The sequence below is a fragment of the Mercenaria mercenaria genome, chromosome 7 (genome assembly GCF_021730395.1).
Source record: "Mercenaria mercenaria strain notata chromosome 7, MADL_Memer_1, whole genome shotgun sequence".
In the NCBI taxonomy this organism is placed as follows: domain Eukaryota; kingdom Metazoa; phylum Mollusca; class Bivalvia; order Venerida; family Veneridae; genus Mercenaria; species Mercenaria mercenaria.
Genome location: NC_069367.1, coordinates 32,101,209 through 32,115,704, shown reverse-complemented (window position 1 = coordinate 32,115,704; position 14,496 = coordinate 32,101,209). Strand labels below are relative to the sequence as shown.

At 34.0% G+C, this 14,496-nt stretch overlaps 1 protein-coding gene across 1 annotated transcript in view; it reads left to right on the top strand.

The window, feature by feature from the left end:
* Positions 1-368: 368 nt before the first annotated feature.
* The window catches only part of LOC123554600 (narbonolide/10-deoxymethynolide synthase PikA2, modules 3 and 4-like), a 68,562-nt gene continuing 54,434 nt past the window's right edge, over positions 369-14,496 (top strand). The window contains exon 1 of the mRNA XM_053548016.1: positions 369-680. The gene's annotated coding sequence lies outside the window, so the exon portion shown is untranslated. The remainder of the gene's footprint in view (positions 681-14,496) is intronic.

Here is a 14,496-nt window from a genome sequence, read left to right as displayed (position 1 = left end):
TTCATTTCGCTATTTGCATTTAAAAGCAGTTCCATCGGACCATTTTTTTCATAGTATTGTATATACATTTTGCATTTAGTAGAGTCTAGATTATGATGCAAACGTATATGATAACATACTATAAACATTTTACCGCTTAACTTGATTCAGTAATATACCTGGTAAATCTTTTGAAGATTACTAAAATTTCTTTACTTATGTGTCTGGATCATTAAAAGATCATGAAAGGATATCAAATTATGTTAACCTGTCATCCACTTTTAGTTAAGTTTAAGAATATCTTATTTCAAATATTACACAAGGTACACGCATACACATGCAAACACAATAGGATATTGACGGAGGTATTAGAAAACATGTACTTATCGAGGCAATCTCCAAAATTGTCCACGTTTTTTTTAAGAGTGGGAATACTTTTTGTTGATATAAATCTTCATTTGAGCACGATGAACATTTACAGTTAAATGAAAATGCGCGTCTACAATAGAAATTATTATATATATGACAGTTGTGAAATATTTATTAAGCTGCAGGACTTCTTTAATGTGTAAAGGCATGTGCACAAAAATGACAAATTTTACCGACACATGGTTAATTGTAATGTGTTTTTTAGAAAAGTAATAAATGGGAATAGGAAAAGAGCTCTCAGCTCATTTACACGGATAGTTCAGCTTTATCACGTATGTTATACTTTTTTTGCATTTATGCATTTATGCTTGATGATATAGAATACTTACCCCGAAAATTGTGACCCGAACATAACTTTTCCCACTTTAGTATTTTAATTAAAGTAAGAGTTCAGCACTGCATGGTTTTAATGTATAGTCACACTTGAATAAAATTTGTTTTACAGTCATTTCGAAATTCCTCAGATATAATATCATGTACCCTACCCACCTAATTCAGAATTTCAAAATAACATAGGCTTAACCAGTAAGACACTGACCAACTGAAATAAATACAACAGCAAATTAACGAAATAAATAACAGTTCCATTATATAGGTAATACAGAATATATTTTGCTCATTATTATTTAAAGTGTAAAAGCATAATTAATTGTAGTTCGCAAGCTCTTATCTCTTTATATAAAATGATTGCGATCAAAGCAAAATATGAAATAACTGACAAAAACGAAAACTTACAGTTTCCAGTAGGTCTGATCAAACCAACTCACAGGGCTTTTGATTGGTTGAAAAAGAAAAGGGGTTTCCGCAGTGTATGTTTACTATGTAAAGTAGTCTCCCATTGGTGTAAAATGTGTTGGATGTGTTTGAAAAGTATCGTATTTTATAAATTAAAACTCTAATCCATGATTACTAGTATAGTTGTATGAAACGAGAAGTATGCATGTTTCAGCAGTAGATATTTTCATGAAAAGTAAAAATATCACTTCCGCACAATGAGTTCAAACAGAAAAGAGAAATGCCCAACAGTGACGGCTAACATGTATATTTGTTGCAGTATCATGATAAGTCTTGGATATTTAATTCATCCTGAGTAGGTGGCATCAAAAGTTTAAATTTTAGGAAAGTCCCATTACCCAAATATTACAATATGTGTCAATGGAAATTAATTTTTTTCCTCACAATAAAAAGTACACTGTGGTAAGCAACTGCGTATTAAGTAATGATTACATGTATACACTGAATGAATACGAATGTGTGTGAGTGTGTGTGTTTGTGTGTGTGCGTGTGCGTGCGTGCGTGTGCGCGCGCGCGCGTGTGTGAGTGTGTGTGTGTGTGTGTGTGTGTGTGTATGTGTGTGTGTTCGGGTTTAACGTCTTTTTCAACAATATTTCAGTCATATTAACGACGGTGTCTACTTGTAGCAGTGAGCACAACGTTACACAAAAAACTTCGTTGAACTTCCCTAGTGGAGTTCCGGTCTAGATTACAAACACACTCTGATTGGCTGATGTGAAAATATATGTCAGTCGTGGTTTAACTACACGTGTTCGCTAATATGTGTATATTATTATTATTATTATACCAGACTTGTTGAGCGCCCTTTTCATATGGAATATACGTTCAAAGGCGCTTTACAATTAAACATGTGACATCACAGATATGTAGGAAAATAACAAAACATGACATATGTAATCACAAAACTGAAACTGAACAATTTGATTAAACGCCTTTTTTATAAATGGCGTTGTACATAATAATAAAAAATAATGGTCATTACAACAATATCATAAATGAACAATGATAATATTTACCGCCTAATTGTAACAAACAGCCATGACCGCACCCCTCCCCTTGAGGTCGTTTTACCCCTATTGCCAATACCAGTGCTTTAAACACCTGGTTCGCCCAGACGGGCTGCATATAGTGGTTCAACTTCCCGGTAAATGGTGCCATCATATACTGTATTAGATAGAAAACCACACAATTGAAATGAAACTCAAGTCTTGCAAAAGAAAACACACACATAGAACGTCATAACCCTTAAAATGTGACATGATGAAATAAAAGATGAATTGTCAATTTAATTAATTACATGATGAATTGTACAGTGAAGAGATCTTCGTCAGCTACGAATGACTTGCCGTAGTTCTGTATTACAAAAATAACAATGGCATATTTATTATGGGTAAAAACAGTCACCGTTGGTATCTATGTGTTGTAGAAAATTTTGAAAAGGTGTGTTTTGAGAGCTCTTTTGAATGAATTAAGTGATACATCTTTTCTGAGATTGTAAGGGAGTGAGTTCCATAGTTTTGCGGCGGCAACCCTGAAACTTCTATCCCCGTAGGTAACCAGTCGACTTTTTTGTGGCACAAGGGTTGTTGCTGCACTTGCAGCATACATTTGCAATATGAATTAAATAAACAGTACAGATGAACACCAATGTATGACTTCAAATTCAAAATCATATATATGATGAATTTCATTCATCATTTCGAGTTTTATTGTTAAACTGTGAATAGTTTGCATTCTGTTTTTGTTTGTTTACATTCCGCCTAACATGTGCACACTGCTGTGACCTCTAGACCGGATGTTCATTAGGGAAGTTCACGCAAGTTTTTTGTAACTTTAACGAAAGCATAAAAAATTGTAGAGTATCTCTGCAATATGAAATATTGATACAATGTGACTCGTGCACGATGGAAGATAAATTACCGCTTGTTCAATATGCTGGGTACCCGTTCACCGAACTGCGCGTGTTAGGTGAGAAATGTACAATTGAAATTGGTAAGTGCATTTTCCCGTTCATGACTATGGTTCTTATAGAATACCTAGGGGTAGGGTATAACATGTACAGAGGCATTTTCTTTCTGGTCTGGTGCCATTGCACCGGGCTGACCAGTCCTAGCAGTACCTCTTAATGCTGAGCGTCAAGCGAGGAAGCTGCTAGTACCATTTTTACGTCTTCGGTATGACGCGGCCGGAGATCGAACCCACGACCTCCCGCACTCGAAGCTACGCGGATTTTCTTGTCCATTGACCTTACACTTTCATGAATGTAGTTCACTTCTTCGTTTAGTATCATATTAATAACTACAAGAGCTTTCGATTTTTGTCTAATGTGACAAAAAGAGAAATTTTCGAGACTAATCGTATTGCTGATATTTAAACATGATATGCACGTTTTGTATTCACTTTAGCCACTGTGCATGCATTATTGATATTTAAACACGATATTCGCTTTAGCAGCTGTACAAGTATTGCTGATATTTAAACATGATATGCAGTTTAGTAGCTGTATATGCAGCGATTCTTAAATAGGTCTACTATTTAGATACACAGATGTCATTTTTATGCAAAATAACCTCTTTTGATTTATTGTATGTAGCAGAAACAAAATGATTAAACAGAATTTACTTAATTCTGTCATTACATATTTAACGTCATCGGAAGAAAAAGGTAATAGCATCCGCGTAGTCTGGTCAGAATCCATACTGTTCGCTTTCAAAGCCTATTGCAAATTAGAGAAACCGTTAGCGAACAGTATGGATCCTGACCAGACTGCGCGAATGCGCAGGCTGGTCTGGATCCATGCTGGTCACAAATGCATTATGTTGGTTTTCTCATGTTGCGGCTCAAATGCAATAAAATGACAATGCTATACAAAAATGAAAAACGAACACGTTTTCTTTAAGAAACAATAATACTATCAAGTGTATAAACCTTTTTTTACAAAAACTGTAATTATTCAATTTAATAATTTATAAAACATACGCTTACTATGAAGTAAGGGAAACCTCCTGTTCGGGAATCAATCTAAGGGTTTTTCCTACTGCCCGAACGGGAAACTTGATACTAAATATAGTAACTTGCTTCACGTTCGGGAAGCAATATCACAGTTTTTTTACTTGCTTTTTTCAAAAGGCTCGATGCGAAAGACTATAGATGGTACCATTAAATAATAATAAAAAAAAAAACACCATTGTAAACCTGAGATATTTTTCTAAATTTCTACCATTTCAAATCTTTTTAAATACACTAATAAATATTTTATTCAACGTTTAGAATTTGTGTGGCAATTAAAATACACATTGTCATTTTTTTCTTTTTTACATTGCTTTTCTACCTCTTTCTTAGGACATTTCTCAGTTTTATTTATATCAGCTCTTAAGAAAATATGAGAACACTTCAGTAAATTGTATTTCTCAGTTTCCAGATTTGGAAGTTAAATTTCCTATTCGGGAAACTTTATTTCATAGAGTTGGTCCAGTGCTTTCATTAAAATCTACATTGCTGAAAGTTCGATCGCGAAAATGTTATCAAAATTGTGATTTTCCGATAGACATCAATTATGAAACCTTGTCTGAAGTCCATATTTTCAAACCATTCTAGCGAAATGTTAAGCACACGACACTATTTCTTTTTTATTTGCCGAAGGGTTCTGAAGGTTTGAAAAAGCATGTTTTAACAAATGTCTATATTGTAAAAAGAATTTGATCCAAACGTGCAGAATAACCTTTCCAAAATATCAGAAAGAAGAAGTTTTATGAAAATAAAGACCGGTTTCGGACAAAGGCACTGATGCAGAAAGCTACACTTGACGCCGCAAATGATACCATAAATAAGCCGAGGAAAAATACTACGAAAAACTCAAATTCCGATCTTAAACCTGCAAAAGATTCAAGATTCTGTAAATAGATGAACCGTAAAACATGGTAAGTTGGTTCACATATGTTTCTGCAATGTATAATTTCATTTAACCATTTAACAAGAAATATCATTAAAAATGATGGTCGGCGAATTGTAATAAGGAAAGAAGTTTATGAATTTTTCATCTAACATTCATCTTTCATCTAACATTTTTTAAATTGTAAAACTAAATACCGCACTTTAACAATTTAAATGGTTCTCTTTTAATTTTTCGCTAAGGTTTCGTAGGGTTGCAATTTTGTTTCGTTTATCCTTAGACGAATAATTACAGCAGTAGTTTGATGAATATTCATGAAGCGGTTCATGAGAAGAGGTCATTAAACGTGTTTATATTTTTAGCTAAATTGGTCCCTATCCCCATTTGTAACAAAATAGCAGGAGACCTTAAGACATTGTTACACATCGAGTTTGATAAAAATCCATTACATTTTAGTGGTTAATGCGAAGAAAGGCATATCTACTTTTAGCTATAGTTGTCCCTAATAGGGCCCAAGTTCCTATATAAATAAATTTGGAAGAGGACCTTATAATGATGCTCCAGACCAAGTATGACAAAGATCCACCAAGATGTTCATGAGACACTGTATAAAGGCAATTCTAGTTTTAGCTCTAGCAGCCCATAAAACGGATTAAATGTTCCAGCTGAACAAAGTTGGCTGCTGGCCTAATATAGATGCTACAAATCAAGTTTGATTAGAATACATGAGAAAAAACAATTAAAGGATTTTTATTTATTATTTTTATTTATTTCTTAAATAGGTCAACTGATCCCGCTTTAACAAATGCATATTCGCTATTCATGAATCTTTGGACACTGACGTCACACCTATAAAAAGTGAAGGTCAAGCAAAACATACAATTGTAATTATTTTTGTTTCATAAGCAAAGTTTGACCGTAGTCATATCACATAGATAAACTTATGCAGCGTATCTTCATTTCAGAGTGATGAGATTCAGTCATTATATAGCATATATATAATAAAACAGATTTCATCTGAGTTCAATATTTGCATACCATACTAAAGAAAAAAATTCATATATAATAAATCAGTTAAATAATTTATAACAAATGTATCAAAGCAAACAAATACTCATTTTAATATGCAATCTGAATAAGTCACAAAAGCAAGAAACCTTTTCATATACAGACGACAACTGTAACAAAGAAAATCTTTTAAAAAGCACTTCTCTACATAAAAGACTCTTATCACACCCTTATTCATGTGATACGCAGACCGTATTCAGCTCTTTCTTTAATTTGATATATGTTGGTATTTGAACAGGTTTTTATCATATTTATTAAACTTACTTATCATTTTGAGATATATCAATATTCTTGCTAAATATACTAAGCCAAAGTTAGCTTTAAAACTGTGAACAGCGTCGTTTAGGATAAACGCGGTGTCTACATTTCACTTAGCGTAGCACAATCAACAGAGTGAAAGAAATTGACACTCTCGTCCAATCAGGCAGAGTGCTGCATAAATCTTCCATTTTGATAAATTATCTATAATGCGTTATCAAGTACTTTGATTTGCAAACTGAAGTCACGTGGCATAGGTAACGAAAACGAATTTAGACGGCGTCGCCGAAAAAAAACTGATTATTGTACTCCGAATAAAAAGATCGGGTCGTCCGCTTCATTTTTTTTTTGTTAGAAGGATTAGAAAGTATTAGTCCTTCGATCAATTTTCGATAAAGCTTCTATAGGAAAATCATCCCACTTTGACAAAATTTCCACATATATTCTTCCCATATATCAAACATTTGAAATATCTGTAGGGTAATGAGTTATAATTACACACGGTTTCATATTGATACGTACAAAACTTATATGATATTATATTTTTATATCACTCTTCTACTAGTAGTTATTAATAAAACGAAGGACGTAAAAAGACTTGGTTACTGATTTGTTTCTCTACACTATTTATTACCTTCTTAGGCTGATTTGTAGCTGTATTATTGATACAAATAAAATATGACTTAATATTTGCCAACCGATTTCGTTTATTTACTCATCAGGTCAAATAATACAATATGGTGTCATAAAATATATATAAAAAGTATTATATACCATTCGGCATGATGCTGATTTTTAACGTTTTTGATACCGACATCAAACGTACAACGTTTAACATATTGTTAGTTCCAATCAGTGACTCTAGTTACTTCCCCTGACAGTCACAGTTCAGGGCTGTTAAAAACTAAGTAAGCGTAATCGAGGTACTTCTGCTTTTTTCTTTCAGTCTGAGGCGTGGTTAATAGAACAGTGATAAATGTACAATTATTCCCAAATTACAAATTTTATTTAGTTCATGATTTTGTATGACATAAGATATGTTATGAAATGAACAGACCATTATCATCGATTTGTTTTCGCCACAGTATTAAATCTTTTGATGCATGTTCTATTTAAGTGTAACATGGTGTAATAGGCCTCAATTTCACCAAAAGCGTCCATGCAACTTGATAATTTAAGCTTTAAAAATGTCAAACGATAGAAATAAGGTGCAAATTGATAAGTTATGTAGTGACAGAAGTTCTCAAAACTTTCCTTTAGATTACCTCCCCTGATTTTTTTTGGTTTTTAATTAGAGTCAGTGTACCCGGTTTCGCACTGTACGCGGTTTCGCACACCCAGTAAATTCATGTACTTTGTGAGAATAAAGCAGAAAATTCAACAATTCTTTGTTATTATTTCACGAAAATGGGTTATTCCCTACATAATTTGGCACAAGGGGTCCTTCCCCACTGAAGCCTCGTTCTGGTAAGTGCAGAAGAAAACAATAACAATATCAATGGAGACCAGTAGATCAGCTGAAAAATATTAAGTTTCATGAAAATAATGACTATGCAAACAATAACAAGATCCAAAATAAATTGAAAAATCACTATTCCATCATACAGGTAAGTATTTACCTACTACTTTACCTAAATGAAAACTATTTCAACAGTTATTGAAGTTCTCCCAACCTGCAAAATGCCTTCAACTTGATTGTTTGCTTTACGTTTTTATTAAAACAGAGAACTTAATCGAATAATTAGACTTGTGGGGTTCTTTTGTGATTCAACAGCTTCTATTGTTTCATTTTTGTTTCGTGTATTCAGTTGTTTTAGCCTGTTCTGCTTTTAGAAGTAAAAATATGGTTTGGTACCTAGCTTTCACTTTCAAAACTGCTTTTAAATTTCAGTTTCAAATGTTTTATTGGAAAATACATGTTTAAATTGAATTATATAAATGGTTAAAAAGTTAATTAATACTTTTCTGTTGAGTAACTGCATTGTTATCACTGAGTTCTATAAATATCAGGGTGTGCGAAACCGGGTACACTTAAATGCAACAACTGGTCAAAATATGTTATCCGAATCAAGTACACTAAGAAGTATGACGTCATTGTAGTGGGAAGTGAAAGTAGCGTGTTTCAGACCAAAATAAGCGTGTTTATTAAAACATATAGAAGTAAATTCAAATTTAATCATTTTTAGCTAGATAGGAAGGTATTCTTAGGAAATGTGTGCGAAACTTATCTCCCCTGAAAACTAGAAAAAAATGGTTTTCTCCTTTACCGTACGGGGAATTTTAGATTTCTCCTTGATATTTGCATCAGAATCATATAATGCAGCTTTCTACCACAAAATTTTCTCGAAACTCAAGTTATCGATTATCTCCCCCAAAAAAATGATAAAATTTGAAAAATCTCTCGGTGAAAAGTTTTTAATTTTGAATGTCTTTAAAGTGGCCAAATTTCATTTAAATATAACCACCCAGTTACAAGATATGAAGTATGGCTATTACACCACGTACGTTATCTTTAACGTCACGTTCCGGAATCTGGTTACAATTACAGAAGAACTGAATGTTTCCGGTAACTTAGTTACATACATTTCTTGACAACATGTGACAACACATTTTACCTTCATTTTGCCTGTTTGTTAACATACTGTTAAAGTAGAAATTTTCGGGAGGGTTTAATTTTCGCTATATAAGAGAGGCCCTACATCTTGTGAAATATAATCCTCAGGTAAATATTCACCATAAGTATAACACAAATTCAAGTAAATACCGTTTGTACAATTTCGTGAACATCAAACCTCGTGAACATATTCAAATTTTCAAACTCGCGAAATTTTGACCCAGCGAAGATATATGCTTTTACAGTAGTATGAACTGAATTGAACACATCGACCACGTTTGTACATCCTTATGTACACGCATATATTAATAACTAATTTCTGTTTTTATTCGGAACAAACTATATTTTTTTATCTGTATACTACCTACACCAAATTGAAAACAATATGTTTGTTATGTTAAAGGCTCATAATGTTATAGTCTTTAGTTTAAATGCGGCTACAACATATTCCGTTATGAACATACAATATATTATTTTCTTGTAAATTCTTTTTCCCGATAATTGTTTTCTCTAGTATAATAATTTGTCAAATGTTTCGATTTTGATTAGCATAGTGGAAAGTTTTATTGATTTGTTTTATTACCTCCCCTTATGGCTCTGACTGTGAAAGTTCGTGCGCAGTAATAAAAGTGCTATCTAACATAATATTTATGCATTTCATCCATGTTAATCAAGAAATTTTGGCAAGCATTTATATCTAACGAATAGGCCGGGTAGATGCACTTAAGAGCAGTACGATTGGTTAAATTATGCGCTCTTAAAGTATGATAATATCCTGAACATGACTCAATGTCTACTGCAAGTGTCAGCTTACACCGGATATTTCGCTGACATTGCATTCACGTAATCGAACGCAAGAGAAATGTTGGGTATAAAAAACTTGATGAATTTCTGTTCTGATAATCACCCTGCGTTGCACAATTCCTGGTAAGTAAATTTCATTCTTAATGGTATTTATTTTCATATTGATTTGAGTCAAATCTCGATATCTCGACTTCAATTTTTTCGATATTTCATATCTCGAGTGGATTTTCTACCCCTGTAGCGTCAATATGCGACTATAAGCGCGTTATCAGGACTCCCCAGGACGGCGGTTGACGAGTATAGTTGCGGCACCGAGATCATGATGATTGCGATAAATACTTGTTAATTTTTGATAATCTTGACAAAAGCAAAATTACTTGGCATACTGGCTATTATTTCTTTGATGTAATAATTACTAGTTGTGCTAATAATTAGTTCCCTTGTTAAAATAAATGTCTGTAACTATGCGGTAATGTAAATGAAATAATAAAAAAACGATCTCCGATGTGTTTCGTTGATATTGTATTTTAAAAGAGTAAAATAATGTCGTCGGCCAGAGATCTTTCTTGAAATGAAGAAAATATTTATTTATTATCATGCTGATTCTGAAATATCAGTTCCGTCGGACGATGATTCCGACGATGCGATTCCATTATCAGACAAATGAATTGTCGTGAAATGTTATGTTTCATAAAATACAAAAATAAATATATATGTAAATGAACGCATGCTTGTAAATTTAATAATTATTCAAAGATGGATGTAAACATTACAATTTAACTGTCTCGGCGCGTAACACACAACATTTGTGTGCATGTTTAGAAACAGATTATACATCAAAATAAACCATTGATATTCTCACAAAAACGGGTGTAAATTTCAAATAATGCTGATGTAAATATTCATTGTTAATGATGCATTTCTATTTCTGGGAGTTCATGTTCAGATAACTATTAAACGCAGTAGGCGTGTTAAAATTGTGAATATTTCGAAGTGAAAATGTTGTTCTATTTGGATATAAGCTACGGACGAAATTAAATGTAAAAAGTATTTGTTCAAACTTCGAATATTTTGTAAGTTTATTTTAATTTACATCCAAGTTAATAATGTTTCCCTGCATGATTTCAGCTGACTGTATGCGAGTGTGATTATGATAAGGTTAGATAATGTTCTTCGATGTCAGGTGGTAATTCTTATCCCGCCGCAGCAGGTATGTTACGATATCGGCCTCAGGGAGTTAAAGCTAGGCACCGTCTCACGTTCGAGAAAGTCAGCGGCGAAGCTACCTCAGCCGACAAGTCTGACCAGGAATACACAAACTGGATAGGCAAGCATTCTATTTTGTTGCAGAGTTACAGCCCAAACGACATTTTCAACGCTAATGAAAAAGCTATATTTTACAAAGCTCTGCCAGACAAAACCCTGGAATACAAAACTGAAACATGCCACGGCGGGAAAGTAAACAAAGAAATATTGACAGCTTTAGTCTGTGTAAACAAATCCGGATCAGAAAGGCTGCCTCTACTTGTTCTGGGCAAATAAAAAACCTAGATGTTTCAAGCATGTACAGACGCTGCTTACCAAGTACATGGCATACAAGAAGGCCTGGATGTCGGCAAATCTCTTTAAGACATTGATTAAGACACTTGATGACCGTATGGACAGACGTGGCCGAAAAATCGCTCTTGTCATTGACAACTGTCCTGCTCATCCAGAGATAAGCAGTTTGAAGGCGATCAAACTTGTGTTCCTGCCTCCAAGAACCACAAGTGTCACACAGCCAATGGTCAAAGGGGTCGTCAAGAACTTGAAAGTTCACTACAGACGCCAAGTTCTCTCCTAAAAAATCAAAGTAATCGATGATAAGACTGAGCTTGCCATCAATGTGTTGGACGCCTTCCGTATGATGCAACGTGCATGGTCACAAATCAAATCGTCAACCATAGCTAATTGCTACCGACATGCCGGGTTCGAACTGCCCGAACAGCAAGAGGTCCTCTCGGAAGATGACGTCGATGACACACAGCACAGCTTGCGGAAATTCTGGGCCCAAACATCTCTATGGACGACAATGTAGCCATTGACGACGAACTGCCTGCGAAAGAATCTGTCTCTGACTGCGACATCCTGTCAGAGATAATTAAAGCTCGGGACACACCGGTCGTCGATTCTGACATTATTAATGACGCTCTAAGAGTTGCTGCTGCTATTACTGCTGAACCTCCCAAAATTACCAAATGTCAAGCCAAGGATGCCTGCGAGACACTACAAGTCTTTCCGGAACAAGAATCCGACGCCGACGCCATTTTCTCAAACTTCAACATCATAGACCGCTACGTGACGAAGAAACTTATGGAAGCCAGGGCAAGTTTCGCTGTTTCAATACAATTTATTCTGTGATTACTTGTGCTTTCAATAAATACTTTTAATAAATGTGCTTATCAATACCTTCTGTAATAATGTGCTATGTACATAATATTATATGTGTTTTGTATTATATTGTTTATCATGTTATTTTCAAATAATAGAATAAAAAAGAATCTTCGTTTTCATTTCTTAAATTAATCAGACGAGATGTATCGATCAAAGGAGAAGACAATTTAGTTGGTTTTAACTTAAGAGCGAGTTTCACATCATGTGCATTGCACATATCACAGTATGGTGAAAAGAGGTAATTAAAAACCAGGAAGTTGACTTAACAAAGGTTAAAATGTACACTAAACAAACAACAAAAGACTTTGTTCATGATTTATTTCAGATAGAATGATCAATCAATATATAAAACATGTGTTTGCACAAATATACAGATTTTTTTCTCTAAAACAGCAATGTGTTTTAATCAATACGGGATTGCGTTACCCCTACCTACCAATCTTAGTTGACCTTACTTCGGTTATCTCGATTTTTCGATATCTCGACTTTTATCCTTGGTCCCGACGAAGTCGAGATATCGAGAATTGACTGTAATTAATATCATTAAATTTTAATAAGGCGTTAATTGCATTAATTCATTGTACAAGAAAATCATATAAAAAAACATAAACTACTTAATCAGACAGCAAATATTTTATTAACAAGAGGGCCATGATGGTTTTATATAGCGCTCACCAGAGTTGATCTGGCCTACTGTCCTAGTTTTTGACCCCACATGACCAAGAGTTGAACTTGACCTAAAGATCATCAAGACAAACATTCAGACTAAATTTCATAAAGATTTGGGTACAACTGTGACCTCTAGAGTGTTCATAAGCTTTTCCTTTGATTTGACCGGGTGGCCTAGTTTTTGACCCCATACGACCCAGATTCGAACTTGACCTATAGATTATCAAAACAAACATTCTGACAAATTCTCATGAATTTCAAATTTAAATTGTGGTCTTTAGAGTGTTGAAAATATTTTCCTGTGATCTGGCCTAGTGACCTAGTTTTTGACTCCACATAACCAAGATTCAAACTTGACCTAGAAATGATTAAGACAAACTTTCTGACAAAGTTTCATAAATTTAAGTTAAAACTGTGGCCTCTAGAGTGTTCAGAAGCTTTTCCTTTGATTTGACCAGGTGAACTAATTTCTAATCCAACATAACCCATTTCAATCTTGACCAATAAATCATTAAGGCTAACATTCTGACAAAGTTTCATAAAGATTGGGTCACAAATGTGGTCTCTAGAGTGTTCACAAACTATTCCATTGATCGGATGTACTGACATAGTTTACGACCCCACATAACCTTGTTTCAAACTTGACCTTAAGATCATCAAGATTAACATTCTGACCAAGTTTCATAAAGATTTGGGCTCAAATGTGGTCTCTAGAGTGTTTACAAGCGTCTCCTTTGATCTGACCTACTGACCTAGTTTTTGATCCCACATAACCCAGTTTTTAACTTGACTAAGAGATTATCAAGACTAATATTTTGATCAAGTTTCATAAAGATTGGGGCACAAATGTGATCTCTAAAGTGTTCACAAGCTTTTCCTTTGATCTGACCTACTGACGTAAATTTTGACCCCACATAACCCAGTTTCAAACTTAACCTAGAGAACATCATGACTAACATTCTGACAAAGTTCCAGAAAGATTGAGTCAAAATGTGTTCTCTAGAGTGTTCACAAGCTTTTACTTTGATCTTATCTACTGACCTAGTAAACCCAGTTTCAAACTTGACCTAGAGATCATCAAGACAAATATTCTGACCAAGTTTCATAAAGATTAGATCAAAAATGTGGTCTCTAGAGTGTTCGCAAGCTTTTCCTTTGATCTGACCTACTGACCTAGTTTTTGACCCCACATGACACTTTTTCAAAAGATAACAGGCAACTTGACTCGCAACATCACTGCCTTGTGTTGTTTTCTTGTAGATTACACAGCGCATATATACCAACAAATCTAATACAGCGATTAACTAAAATTTCTTCTTAGAAGATAAATAGAAATTTGTATCGTTTTCTATGTTGGCACTGATTCCAAAATAATAGGGATCTGTCGCTAGTGATACTTTGCCATTGTGTAAAGTTTGAAAGCTTGAGCAATTTTAATTCATCACTTACAGTTTGGAAACCATTTTAAGTCTGCATTTTACTGTGAATTGGCCGCCAAAACAATATATTTTTTCAGGTGATGCTTAGTTAGTATGTAAAGTTTGAAAGTTGTATG